Below are 15,746 nucleotides of genomic sequence, written 5' to 3'. Positions count from 1 at the left end.
TTCTCCAATTAATAAGTGTCCTGGAGTTAATGCTGTCAAATCAGTTGGATCATTGGACATTGGAGTCAATGGTCGTGAATTTAATATCGCTTCAATTTCCACCACCACTGTTTCGAGTTCTTCATACGTCAATGATGCTGTTGAAACGCTGCGTAGTAACAAATATTTTGCGGACTTTACGGATGCTTCCCATAAACCGCCAAAGTATGGAGCCATTGGTGGAATAAAATGAAAGTTTATTCCTGTAGTACTGCAAGCAGAGATTATTGCTTCTTGCCCTTCATTAGAATAAATGCTTTTCTCTAGTTCTGCTAACTGGTTTTTGGCGCCTACGAAGTTTGTTGCATTATCACTGTAAATATTCAAACAACACCCTCGTCGACCTATGAATCGTTTTAATGCTCCAAAGAAAGCATTTGTTAATAAGTCGGTCACTAACTCGAGATGTACCACCTTTGTGGCAAAACAACAAAAGACAGCAATATATGTCTTTGTTGGCTTTTTGCCCCTCACCTTGTAGTGGATCCAAAATGGTCCGCAATAGTCTACCCCAGCATTAATAAAGGGTCTTGCAGAAGTTATTCTTGATTCTGGTAGATTCCCCATAATTTGTTGGCATAGTTGCGGACGTCCTTTGTTGCATCGAATGCATCGGTGAACCGTTGCTCGGGCTGTTGATTTACCTTTAATCGACCAAAAACGTTGTCGTACTATACTCAATAGTGCCTGCGGGCCACAGTGCTTGTTTTCTTCATGGAACATCACGAATAATAATTTTGTTTAGAATCGTATGGTAATGATGAAGCTTCTCAGCGTCCTCCTACTCTAAGAACATTTGCATTATCAATGAATGGAGATAAACTACTGATTGAACTAGATTTATCAACATGGCCTTGTTTCTTCAGTTGTTTGATTTCTTCATGAAAATCATTACCCTGAATGTGACATATTATAGTTATTAATGCTGCTTCCAATTCGGTAGCACTGGGTGCTATATGTATGGCACGTGACTCCTTTGACATTCTTGTGTTGTTAATGAATCTAAGAACATATGCTACTATCCTTTGTAACGTCTTGAAAGAATTCTTGTGCTGAGTCCTGTATATGAAATCTGCGTCATTGCATTGAGTTGCTACAGCTACAACCTTTTTCTTCTCCAGATCAACTGGAACTTGTAATGATGATAAAAACCTTGGTGGCCATACTTCCTGCCTTCCATGCAAAAAGAACGGGCCTCGAAACCAAAGTGCACATGTTGACAATGCCCTTGCTAAAAGTCCTCTTGATAACACATCAGCTGGGTTGTCCTTTGACCTAACATGTCGCCACTGTTCAGACAGAGTTAAAGTTTGAATTCTTGCCACCCTGTTAGCTACAAATGTTTGAAATGATGAGGACTGTGAGTTGATCCAAGACAACACAATTTCTGAATCAGTCCACAAAAATACTGGCTGGCCCTCTCCTGAAGATCGCTTTTGACTCTTGCTGAAAGTTCCGCTGCTAGGACTGCCGCACATAACTCTAGTCGCGGTAGCGTTTGTTTTCTGACTGGTGCTACCATTGACTTTGCACATAATAGTCGCACTATTATTCTACCATCCCTTAAAATTGCTCTGACATATGCTGCAGCACCAAATGCCTTTTCAGATGCATCAACAAAAATGTGTAGTTGTGTTGATGATGGAACCTCGCCTCTGAAGATATGTCTTGTCACTTGAAGGTTTTCAAGAGTACTTAAGTTTTCTCTAAATGTTGACCATGTTGTACGAAGATCTGTAGGAAGTGGTTCATCCCAAGATAATTTCAACTGCCATAAGAGTTGTATTAAAATCTTTGCTTTGATTATTACTGGAGCTAATAAACCAAGTGGGTCGAACAGTCTAGCTAAATCAGAACTAACGACTCTCTTCGTGATTATTCCTTCAGTAACCATTTTGACCTTAATTCAAAATAAATCCGTCTTGGGCAACCAAAATAATCCCAGCGTTTTGATTGACTCGTTATTATCGAAATCTACCTCTTGATCATTTTGAGAAATGTTTTTCAAAAGTTGAGGATGGTTTGCACTCCATTTCCGAAGACAAAAATGATGCTTCTTCAAAATATGGATTAGTTGTCTTTGAGCTTCAATAGCCGTAATTAAACTATCTGATCCACCGAGCCCATCGTCAACGTAGAAATTGTCACATAGGATTTAAGCACCTAATGGATAATTCACCTTATTTTCTAATGCTATCTTTTGCAGACATATTGTTGCTAGGTAAGGAGCTGCTCGAGTTCCATACGTAATTGTGTTTAGCTGATAATAACGAATCGTAGAATTTGGACTGCTTCTCCAAATGACAAGAATTGAATTGAAAACATTGAAAAAAGTTCACTTTAAACTGTCGGTCCGTTATACATTAAATCATGCAACGAGTGTCCAGAAGTAGTTTTGGCTGATGCGTCAAACACCACTCGAAGTTTAGTAGTTGTACTATCTGATTTTAGTACACAATGATGAGGAATGAAATATCTTGGAGTCAACATGGAATCCAGGTTTACTTCAGTCATGTGACCCAATCGCTCATACTCTTCCATAAACTGGACATATTGTTTCCGCAAAACATCATTTTTTGCTAGTCGTCGTTCAAGACTGATGAACTTTCTCCAAGCTGTTTCTTGAGATTCCCCTAACGTCAATGAGTTTTCCAGAAACGGCAACCTTACCACAAAACGTCCTTTTTTATTTGTATGGACGTTCTGAACAAAATGAGATTCGCATAATTTTTCTTCTTTGAATAATGTCCTTTCTGTTGTATTCACCTCATCCATTCGCCATAATCGTTCAATTGCATCTTCTAACGATGAATTATTATCAACAGCCTCCACCCCACCGCCAAAAACTGCACATAAAACGTTTGATGTGTCTGTATTCGATGCAACCTTGCCACTGACAATCCATCCAAGTGTAGAATTTTGCAAGACTGGAAGCCCAGGAGCAAGCGTGATTTTACCCTTTTTTAACAGACTGAAATAGAACTCCGCACCGAGTAAAATATCAATTTTCCCTTGTTGGAAAAATGTTGGATCTGCTAACTGAATGCTGTTCGGGACCTTCCATTTGGAAATATCGTAGCTGGAACTTGGTTGAGGTGGAACTATGTTTGGAAGCACAAACGCTTCGACTTCTGTAGTGAACCTCGAGTTAAGGGATTGCAATTTGATGTTAACTCGCTGCGTTGAATTTTTGTGCACCTTTCCTATACCTTCTATGCATAATAACGATTTTGTTTTTGATATATTGAGCCTTCTGACAAGACGCTCAGAGACTATGTTCACTTGTGAACCAGAGTCTAGTAATGCTCGGACTTCACTTGTATTTCTATTAGCTGCAGTTATTTTGACTCTTGCAAAAAAAACATATTCACGATGACCTGTGTATATGTTTGCTGTCGCTGTGGTAACTGAAGTATTGTACCCACTTGAGCTAGGTTGAATGTTTTGTTTTGTTTGATTGTTAACTTCCAAATGTAGCAACGTGTTATGCTTTGGATTATATTTGGTACAACTTCTTGATAAACATTTGTTCACCACGTGATCATTTTTGAAACAGTTGAAACAGAGCTGTTGGTTTTTCACTCAATCCAATTGTTGAAATGGTGAAAATTGCAGGAATTTACGGCAATGGTACAGTGGGTGCCTGTCTACATTGCACAGTTTGCAATTGTTGTTTCCTTTAGAAACTGTTACAGCCGACGAAACTGATTTATTTCGATCTGCTTTAGTTTTTATGGCCACCTTATCTTTTTGTTCTACAACTTCCATCAGTTGAAATTGTAGCTCTAAAAAAGCTAAAAACTCCTGAATGTTTTGTATCTCTTTTCGTTTTGCCAGAGATTGCTCATATTTAATGAGCATCGTCCGATCGAGTTTTTTAATTAGTACCTGTAACAAAATTGGGTCCCAAAAAGTCGTTTGAACGCCAAGATTGTTCAGTGCTAATAGACACTTTTTCCTTGTGTCATGTAAATTTTTAACTGCTGCCACAGTTGATGTGCCTGATGGCTGATTTAAAAGTTTATCAATTAAGGTGGACGCCAAGATCCTTTTATTGTTATAGCGGTCTTGTAATAATGTCCAGGCTGCAGAATAATTCTCCTCCGTTATGCTGAAATGACTGATTAATTTTTCAGCTTCACCTGTCACATGTGATTTCAAATACCACATTTTTTGAGCAGCTGGTAGTGGCTGTTTGTCTACCATTTGTGTAAACAAGTCAAAAAATTGCCTCCATTTTAAGTAATTCCCATTAAAACTTGGTATTGTTACCTTTGGCAATGGCAGAGAGGAACGCATATTTGTTTCTGCTACTGCTGCTTGTTTGTTTTGTAGTTGACCCAATTTTATGGAGAGCTCTATCAAACCTTGTTGTACCAAATCTTCAATTCGGTAATATTCATCTTGGTTAAAACCTGACGTTAGTGGATTTTCCAAGTTTTCCCACAATTCATCATGCAAACATCCCAGTTGGTTCCATTGTTGCATGATCGTGTTTGATTTAATTTCGTAATATTGAATTGGCTGTATGCCTTCGCTCTCTGAAAAGCTCTCTACTAATCTTTTTGGAGCTGTCATTCGAGCAGATATTTTTCTTATCAAACCATTTGTCGTAGCCACTAGTTGCGCCTGTGATGCCATTTGGTTGCTGGCACCTTCACCAAAGTTGTCTACTGCTTTGATTGTTGCCATCGTTGAACTTGAGTCAAAAATGTTTGTACTTCAAAATGTACTTTAAATGACGCTGATTGTTGACTGCTATGTTGAATGTTGACCGCTGCTGCGTCAGACCAGTCCAGTGCTGCTGTCCGTTTCACGGGGTCACCAAATGTACGATCAAACCAAAATGTCTGATCAACATTGGAATCAACTATTTGCAAGCACTGAACACTTGAATCCAGTACTTATGTTGATTCTATTTAAACAAGAAAGCCACTGAGTACTTGAACCCAGAGATTTCGACGATTGTCCTAATTATCTTAGTCACTGAGCACTTAAATCCAGTGAATAGGCGCTTATGTGACGTAAATTTAACACTTGAACTAAATTTACAAAGCTAATAGAATAAAGCAATGAATTAATAACGAATGTGGCTTCGCATCAATTCAATTGTGCCTTTTATTTAAAATTAATAATCAATTTACAACAAATAAATTAACTAAAATAACCTTGACCATGCATGCCAAACAATGAACTTGTTACAAACTGCAAGAGTGCATTTTCTTGCAGACGAAATTTGACGCTTTTGTTTTCATGAGGAAACAAAGCGTATGACGTGTTTTTGGGCATTGCGTTGACAAAATTATTTTTTACAACAAAATATATTTGAAATGATATTATTACAACAAATTATTCATACAAAATAATACAAACAAATTATTTATACATAATACTATAACATAATATTTAACAATAAGTAATGGGCAATGGGCTAAAACTGATGCTGATAAAGCGAAAACTTTTGCAGTGCATCTTGGAAAAGTCTTTCAGCCACGCTGCTCTAAAAATAATCTGAAAGACTCTGAAGTTGAAGCTTTTCTTCACACACCGCATCAATTAGACTTTCCTATTCCTTGGTCTTTGACTCGTGAATTAAATTAAAACCCATAAAGTGGGTTTTAAAAAATTAAAACCAGAAAAGCTCCAGGATAAAACCTGACAACCGGAAAGGTGCTACATGAGCTACCAGATGTGGGTTTTAAATTCATAAACCAATTATTCAATGCAATTTGCACCTGTGAACACTACCCAGCTCAATGGAAAGTCGCTCAAATTATATTAATTCCAAAGCCCGGTAATCCCGTCGAACTTGCAACATCTTACAGACCGATCAGCTTACTTCCTGTGCTATCAAAAGTATTTGAGAGAGTATTCCTAAAACGTCTAAAGCCAATTATCGAAAATAGATATCTGATTCCCAACCACCAATTCGGGTTTCGCGAGCATCACTCTACTATTGAACAAGAGAATAGAGTATACAACTTTGCAAGATTTGCATTGGAAAATAAAGAATACTGCATAGCAGCCTTTATCGACATAACACAAGCATTCGATAAAGTATGTCACACTGGACTTTTCTACAAATTAAAGTTACAACTCCCGCATAGTTACTTCTCTGTCTTAAAATCATATATGCTAGATCGGCACTTTATGGTTAAAATGAATAGCTGTCACACTTAACTTTTTCAAATAGAGGCTGGAGTTCCCCAAGGAAGTGTGTTGGGTCCTACTCTATATACTCTGTTCACAGCAGATCTCCCACTCAGCGCTAAAACATGCACTGCAACTTTTGCGGATGATACTGTAGTGATGGCGAAACACGCAGATCCTGTAGTAGCTTCACAACTTTTGCAAAGTAATCTGAATGATGTCAATGCATGGCTAGACATTTGGCACATTGAAGCTAACGATACCAAATCAGTTCAAATTACTTTTACACTCCGCCACGGTACTTGCCCTTCCGTTAGACTGAATGGCCGTAAATTGCCGCAAGCTGAAAACGCCAAATATCTAGGTGTACATTTTGATCGTCGTCTAAATTGGCGTCACCACATCTTTACAAAACGGAAGCAGTTAGGACTAAAGCTACGCTCATTTTACTGACTACTTAATCCCAAATCCAAATTATCGCTACAAAATAAAATACTTTTATACAAGGTCGTCTTAAAGCCAATCTGGACGTACGGTATACCCATCTGGGGTATATAAGTCAAATCTAGATATGATTCAGAGGTTTCAATCAAAAATATTACGTATCTGCGCCGACGCCCCATGGTTTATCCCGAATAACGTCCTACATTATGATCTTGGCATCTCTACAGTGTACGAGTCAATACAACAGATAAGCAGCAACTATCACTCACGACTGGTAGTTCACCCTAATCCCCTTGCCGCAGGCCTAACGAGGGATACTTTTAACATTCGTAGATTAATACGCTTCGCAACTTCTGATTTGTCGAGTAGATTCTAGAAATTGTAATTCTTCATAAGGCGGTGATTACCACTGGGTAATCCCGTACATGCCAATCATATATTGTTATTGCCATAAGCAGTACTTATTATTCATGAATAGAATAGATTGTATATAATAAAATGAAGTTTAAAAAAAAAAATCTCTTCTTTTCATAAATCCAAGATTTAATTTTGTTGCTACCACCAGGTTTTTCTTAATTCATTCAATTCGATTATGGAATGCTCTGCCAAGAACAACTCAGAATGCATGTAACTAGAGTTTTTAAATAGTTATTGCTGACTGAACTAATTTAAATATATTAATTTTAATTTAAATTCAATGTTAATTTTAATTTAATTTAATTAAATAACCGAAATGTCGGATATTAAGATCAAATAAATAAAACTAAAAATTAAATAAATAAAAAAAATTAAGAAAACCAAACCAATCTGACTATATAGTCCATCACTCATCTATAGTAAAGTTTAATTTCTAAACTTCCTTTTTATTATAGAATAATATCTAATTTGAATTTCTAAATACATTATACTTGAAAGAATATATTCATAGCTTTTAAGTTAGTTTTTAAGATAGTGCAATAAAAGCATGTACTTAATGCAATAAATAAATATATATATAATATAAATATAAACAAGAGCTTAGACTTTTTGAAGGTGTCTTAACGAGAACGACCAGGATCTATGAGCAAAATCTATAAACCCAAAATCGATATCGCACTTAGTAATACCAAACCATACAATACCATAAACCATAGTGTTAATAGGCGTTTACTTGATGAAAAAGAAGACCAACCAGCTAAGCAGCAGCAGGAAAATCCTTAAATCATCTCCTATTTTTGTATATAAGGTTAAAGACGTCAGCCCACTCTTAATTTTGCTTAATGAAATTGAAAATAATAAGTATGAAATAATTGATTTTATCTACTCGAGTTCGAAAACAGCCTGGTACACCGGAAATTTACGCAAAAATTGTCAAACTGCTTGAAAGCTCTAGAAGAATTTAGTCACCTCGAGTCACCTTTGACCCACCCCATTTCAAACATGAATTACCTCAATTCTCAAGCTGCCAACACTATGGCCACACTAAGTCAGGATGTAGACGGCAACCCAAATACATTATGTGTGTTGGTAACCACGCATATTCCAAATAATAAAACTCAGCAAACGTCAAGTTCCAGCCAGTCAAATAAATGAAATAAATCACAAAAAATAATCAACAAAGCGATGCTTTGGTAAATGAGATGAAAGAAATTATGAAACTAATGCGGAAAGTAATAAATCAAATAACTATCATGACAAATCTTCTAGTATAGTTTATCTTATGGACAAACTTTATGCCCATAAATTTCGCCCTTTAGAATGCAGAAACTAACTTCACAAAAAAAGTTTTTTAAAATTCCATTCTATAGTTTCTATCGGTCTCCACATCTTGACGGTAGAGCTCATGGAGGTTTCGCAATTAATTAAAAAAACAGTTAAACATTATGAATGTACTAACTCTAGCTTAGATGAAATACAAGCCACAAATATTATGACCGACGACTCAGTCGAACCGATTTTTATATCTACCATATATTGCTCACTACACCATAATGTAAAGGAAGAAACCCACACAAAATTTTTTTCCATAACTAATCAATTTATAACTGGTGGTGATTACAATGTAAAAAATATATTCTGGTGATTCCGACTAGCCACAATATAAGGACGTGAATTATACAAGGCAGTGAGGCTCAAAGTTTTTTCTACAGGAGAGCGCATGTACTGCGGGCTGTGTTGCCAAAGGTTTCGTTTATGAAAATATGCAGTGCAAGATCAGCTTAGAGTTATCATAGGATCATTAACCAGTGATTGTCATTACAGATAAAGACCTTAGAAAAAAAAATCCAAAAATGTCAGTTATACAATAAACGAAAAAATTTGACTTTAATTAAATAAATATTGTTATCGTCTCTAAATGTCAAAATGTCACTAAACAGCGAAGAAGAAATAATTGAAGCGACTGAATATCTAAGTAGATCTATACAAGAAGCAGCATGGGAAGCTACTCCTCCACCAAAATACTATATAAAGAATCTAGTAACTTATTCTGGGAAGATTAAATTTGCTAAATACAAACGAAAACTAAACAAATTACTAAAAATTTAAAGATTCTTCTAAAACGACAAACGGAACTGGATATGCAGCAGTTCTTACATAACCTTGGCTCGTCTCATTTACCTAACTATTCTGGAAAGCAAATAATAAAATAAAGTAAATAACACAATAGATTATCGACATCCACTTAAAAAACCAAACAATTTTTGGGAGAAAAAGCTGTCTAATAAAGCTCAACTTTTCGCAAGGGGTTTACTGAAATTGAAAAATAAAATTCAACTTCAAACATTTTTAGTTTTTAATTTTATTCAGGAAAACGTATCTGATTTTACTCTTAAGAAAATTTTAATAAAATTTTATTATCATTGTTAATTGTTAGTGTTTCTGTTCATTAGCAAGGTGTGGAGACCTTTGCAAAAAAAGTATGTTTTACTTTACATGATTTGGACAGCAATCCAACTAAAGAATGGATCAAAAATTAGAACAACGTGCATGCATCAAATTTTGCGTTGCAAATGGATTCAAGTGTGCCGAAACTGTTAAAAAATGTTAAAAAAGGCCTTTGATGATTTGTGGGTGTCGCAACCACGAGTATACGAATGGTTTAAAAGGTTCTAAGACGGTCGTACAAGCTTGGACCATGATGAGATCCCTGTCCGCCCAACAACATCTGTTACTGAAGAAAATATTGAATCGGCAAAGCAGATCGTGTTGGAAAATCGTTGTGAACCGATTAGAGAGATTGCTGTGTTATTGGGCATCTCATATGGATCAGCCGAACACATTCTATCTGATGTTTTGAGTGTGAAACGCGTCGTTTCTTGGATAGTGCCAAAAAAGTTGAAAGCGTTGTTGTGATGTGGCCAAAGAGATGATTTCTAACGCAGATAGTGACCCCACATTCATCAAACGCATCATAACTGGTGATGATACATGGGTCTATGAATTTGACATGCCCACCAAACAACAATCGACCGAATGGTTCTTCAAAGGTAAGCCGAAACCGAAAAGTGAACGCCAAAGTCGGTCAAAAATCAAGGTTATGCTGACTGTTTTCTTCGATATTCGTGGTGTGGTGAACTCCTTCCGGACGGTCAAATGGTCAAACGGTCAATAAGGAGTATTATTTGGCCGTTATGCGTCATTTGCGTGAAGCCATTAGCAAAATGAGGCCATATTTATGGAAGGAAAACTCATGGATTTTACACCACGATAACGCACCGGCTCACACAGCGTTGGTTGTGTCGTAGTTTTTGGCCAAAAACTCCACCAATATCATTAACCAAGCACCGTACTCTCCAGATATGGCCCCGTGTGACTTTTTCTTCCTCCTCCGACTCAAATTGCCATTGCGAGGAAAAGTTTTGAGACCATAGAGGTGTTACGTATCCAACTTGGGTGTGCAGTGTGCATGGTGATTGTTGGCACGGTAGCAAGCCCGGTATGCTCGTCGGCATTGGGGTAAGTTTTACCACACTCTACCACACGCGGATATAAAACAAAAAAAATTAAAATCGTGCCAAGAAAAAAATTAATGAAAGAAAACAAGAAAAAGTAAAATTAAAGCGATCGAAGGAGATCAAAAGCAAAACAAAAAAAACTATATAATTCTAAAGTGTCTACCAATGTCACTTTGTACTGTCTCTGTCCATGTCTGTCAGGTTGGACCTACCCAACCTCACTACCCTACCGTAGTTACCATGAGCTGAAGTAAAAGGCCCTACTATTCCTTACAGCTCCCTAATTTTATTAGTCGTTTCTGTCCTGTATAACTCATTTTCACCTTACCTAACATTGTCCCCTTTTTTACATCCACCTGTCATCAACATTTTCTGATCGTAAGCCATCATGTTTTGGAATATTTCTTTTTCTACATTTGTTTTATGTAACATACCTAAGTAAAAATTTCAAAACAAAAAAAAACAAAACTAATTTGTATTATATCTCTATATTTAGGTTCTAACCAAAATAAACAAAAGAATAATAATGTGAATTACAATTATATAAAATTAAGTTTACATAACTTATACGCATCATTTATTAAATAAAATCATATGAATAGAATTATTGGTATTAGAAAAAAAATTACAAAAAAAATTAAATAATAAAAATAATAAAAAAATTAATGAAGATAAACAAATTAAATTAGAGAGAGAAAAAAATAATATTGGACTAAATCTTAAATTTAAGTTAGCAAAGAGAAAGAAAGGTTGTAAGGATGGAAATTTTTACCAATTTCCAACCTACATATAACTAGTGTGCAGTTAATACCTGAAATAAAAATTGATTAATTTTTATATAATATTTTAAAAGTAAATAACTTACCATAAACCCACCCCCGCATGCACGTAACTGCACCATTTGAATAAAACCTGGGATTACATTGAAAATTTAAAAGTATGCAAAATATATTCAAATAAATAAATATTGTACCTACCTTATTTATTTATTATTTGAACTTGTACTTTTAATATTTTTAATATTTATTTTATTTTAATAAATAAATATAAATATTTAAAGCCGCCACTACCGACACTAAGCTAAGCACGTTTCAAAACAAAACAAATGCACAACACAAGAAACGTCAAAAAAAGCTTTTGTGCAAAGAGCTTTGTGTAAAAATTGATGCACGCGCATATTAACTATGGCGAAAGCGCAAAACAGCAACGATGTCAAAAATCCAAGCCAGCTGTAAACTAAGCTTTGCGCTACGTTAAAGTTTGGTCTGATGCGTATATAAGAAGACGCATTTACTTAGAAGAGGCAGTCAGTGATCAACACGCAAAGTGTTCAGAAGCAGACAGAGGCTCGTTATCAACTTTCGAAGACTAGAAAACGCACCAGGGACTTGGACAGTCAAATACAACATACAAAGTCGGCCGCAGAGTTAAGTATAAATAGAGACTTACATAACAAATTTTCCTTTGATTTGTATATCCCTCCCCGGTAGCAGATATAAGCGTGGACACGTTCATATCTGGTTACTACACCCTAATATAAAACGTGAACACGTTTATATCCTTTGCCAGTAGCAAATATAAGTGTGAAGACGTTCATATCCTGCTATTAAAATCTAATATAAAGCGTGAACACGTTTTAGATCCTTTCCTACTTACTAAGCCATACATATATATATAGGCGTGAACACGTCTATAGAAAATAACGTCTATAACCCGTAAACTTTTCTTCCACAACAGGTATCATAATTTTTATAAATATCAAATATAAATGAATAAACATTGTTAGTTTTAAGACAACTTAATAATAAATAAATATTGAAATCAAACACCGTCTTTATCCTTTAAAAATTTATTGTAACGACCCAGGACCAACCCCTGAGTATTACCCCGGCAAAGAGAGCGACGAAAAATTGTCGTTACAAGGTGCAATATGTATGTATACATGCATCAACGCAAAAGAAAAAAAAAGTTATAAAAGAAATCCAAAAAAAAAGGAGAAGTATTATAAGTAACACTTAGAAAAAGGTTCATTCTACACTTCACTTATATTTTTGATTAAAACACTAAATTTCTTTTTAATGATTTATTTTATTTAGTTATAATTTTAAGATCCTACATGAGACTCTATTGAGACTCACTGACAATCAATTTAAGACTATGAAAATCAATTTAAAACTAACTCTACTTTTTACTATATCGAACCAAGATATATGGTTCGGTTTCTTATCTATTAACATAAATCTTATATACTTAAATTTTATTGGTTATAATAATACATACATATTCTATTGGTCAACTATCATGTGTTTCAATGACACATTTGCAATATGATTGCGGAAAACACAGTTTACTTCCATGTGTTCTAAATATGGAAATACAAATAGCCAAGCGATTATTGAAATTCGGCAGAATATTTGTCATAAAGAAATGACACAAAGGCGAGTCGAATTACTTAACTCGCCGAATATTTAAAAGTGGCTTTTTGGGTTTCCATGTCATAAATTACACATGGATTGAAACTTAAGTGTTTTGGGTAAATGTGTCATGCTAATTACCGCACACAGTACATTGTGTGTGGTCAAGGTTAATTTGACACTACACCCTTACCTTTTTAAGAAAAAATTTTTTTTGAAATAAGCAGTTTAAATGAAAAAAAATATTGAATTGACCAACGGTGATAAGAAAGTAATTACATTTAGTACTATAATAGTATGTATAAAGTATTTTTATATTTGTTTAGATATTTAGAAGAGTTTCGATGTATTCATAAAATATTGTATAATATTAAGTAATACATATTCTTGTACATTTTTGATAAACAATTATTAGTTTACACTAAGTTGCATAATTATTGATATTTATTTTACATATCTGTATAATATTTAGTCTATGTATATAAACACAACATTTTCGTTATATTTTATAATTTAATTTTAGGTTAAATTGAAGTTAAAATTAATATTAATTTACCAAAATATATATGTAATATATGTGTATCTTAATGTAATTATTTATATATATATTAATATTTATTTATATATATTTATATGTTTAGTCGTTTCTTTTGACTACTTTATTTAAACTACAAAATTATACTAAACTACTTTCTTCAAACTACAAAATAATACAAGTTTACTCTAAGAAAATTAACCAACAACTAACTGTTGTTATCAATTGCCTCTCATACTTTAATTTGTTGTTAAGGTGATCAGTTTATGTGCTTTTATCTTTTCAGCATTGCCAGGTGTCTTTTTCCTTCAAGAATGACAATTGGATATTTTCTGGGTTGCCATCTTTGTTGTACTGTCACCACAGTACCCCCCTTCCAGTATTGTCTATTGTGAAAGCTTCACCTGGTTTCTCTTTACGTGCGTGTGTGGGTTCTTCGTTGCCTCCTTCACATCTACTTCTTTAGTAATGAAAGCAGGTTTGAGCCTTTCTTCTGAAACTGTGGTCTCTTTTCCCTGGATGTCAATTACGAAAGTTCGGTCCGTTGGTCTACTGAGTACCTTAGACGGTCCAGTGTACGGTGGCTCCAGCGGGCGACGAACAGAATCAGTCCTAAGCAGGACGTGAGAACAGTTGTAAAGGTTTTTTAACACAAATGAAATATTGGTCCGGTGATGTGTTGCGGGAGTCGGTCGCACTAATCGCATGTGTTTGCGAAACTCTTCTATGAAAATCTGCGGGCTGGTGCATTGTTGGTCATCCTCAACAAACTCGTTCGGTAGTCGAATCGGGAAGCCATACAGCATCTCAGCAGTTGAAGTTTGCAGATCTTCCTTGAAACACGTTCGTAGGCCTAGCAGGACTGTTGGTAGTACTTCTGTCCAGGATTCTACTTCGTGACACATAAGTGCTGCTTTTAAAGAACGGTGCCAGCGTTCAATCATACCGTTTGCCTGTGGGTGGTATGACGTGGTGTGGACGTGTTTTGCTCCTATCATTTTGGTCATGGCTTTGAAATAAGCTGATTCAAATTGTAGGCCCCGGTCCGTTGTTATGGTTTGCGGGCATCCAAATCTCGCCACCCACTTTGACCAAAAAACAGATACTATAGTGTTTGCCGTAATATCCTTTAAAGGTATAGCTTCAGGCCACCTTGAAAAACGATCAATCATTGTTAAACAATAGCGATACCCTTTATCCATTGGCATCACAATGATGTCGATATGTACATGTTCGAAACAGTTGTCTGGCATGTCGATTTTAATTGGCCGAAAATTATTGTGTCTGTGTAGTTTTGCTCGTTGACAGGGTAAACAATTTCGCGCCCATTCAACTATATCAATTCGCATGGAAGGCCAGACGTATTTTTGTTTTTTCTGATGCAGGGTGGAGTGTGGTGTGACATGCCGTAAATTGATACGAAAACTTTATGACGCAGAGATACTGGCACGTATGGCCGAATTGTTCCTGTAGACACATCGTAGAACAAAGAATTTTTGTCGTTGAAAACAATTGCTTGCAGTTTCAAAGATGTTTCCCCGTGCAACAGCGTTTTTAACTCTTGATCGTTTTGTTGTTCCTCTGCAACGGTTGATAAACTGACAGCAGTTGGCAGCGATACAGCTGAAATGCGGGAAAGAGCATCTGCCACAGCATTGTCACTTCCAGATAGGTGTACAATGGTTGTTGAAAATTGGGAAATATAATCGAGATGGCGGAGCTGTCGTGGTGACGCCTTCTCTGGTTTCTGTTTGAAAGCATATATCAGCGGTTTATGGTCCGTTTTAATGACGAACACTCGTGCCTCTAGGAGGTGTTTGAAAAAACGAATGGCGCTATAGATTGCTAATAATTCTCTATCATATGCGCTGTAATTTTTTTCAGTTGCTGAGAGTTTTCTCGAAAAAAATCCGAGTGGTACCCAAGTGCCCTGGTCATATTGTTCTACGGCAGCGCCAATAGCAACGTCAGATGCATCACAGATGAGTGCCAGCTTAGCATCAGGTGCTGGATGTGCAATTAGTGCAGCATTCGCAACGCTGTGTTTACAGTTATTGAACGCATCGAGACTTTCGGGAGTCCAAGAGATTTTTCGTTTGTCATTCTTTTTGATGTTTCGTACCAGATCACTGAGCTGTGCTTGATGTTGCGATAAGTGTGGTATACAACGCCGGTAGTAATTTAGAACACCTAGAAACCGTGCTAGGTCACTGACTGTGTCAGGTTGTT

The sequence above is a fragment of the Teleopsis dalmanni genome, chromosome 1 (genome assembly GCF_002237135.1).
Source record: "Teleopsis dalmanni isolate 2A chromosome 1, ASM223713v2, whole genome shotgun sequence".
Classification (NCBI taxonomy): Eukaryota; Metazoa; Arthropoda; class Insecta; order Diptera; family Diopsidae; genus Teleopsis; species Teleopsis dalmanni.
The sequence above is the reverse complement of the archived record's forward strand: the minus strand, read 5'-3'. Positions refer to the sequence as shown.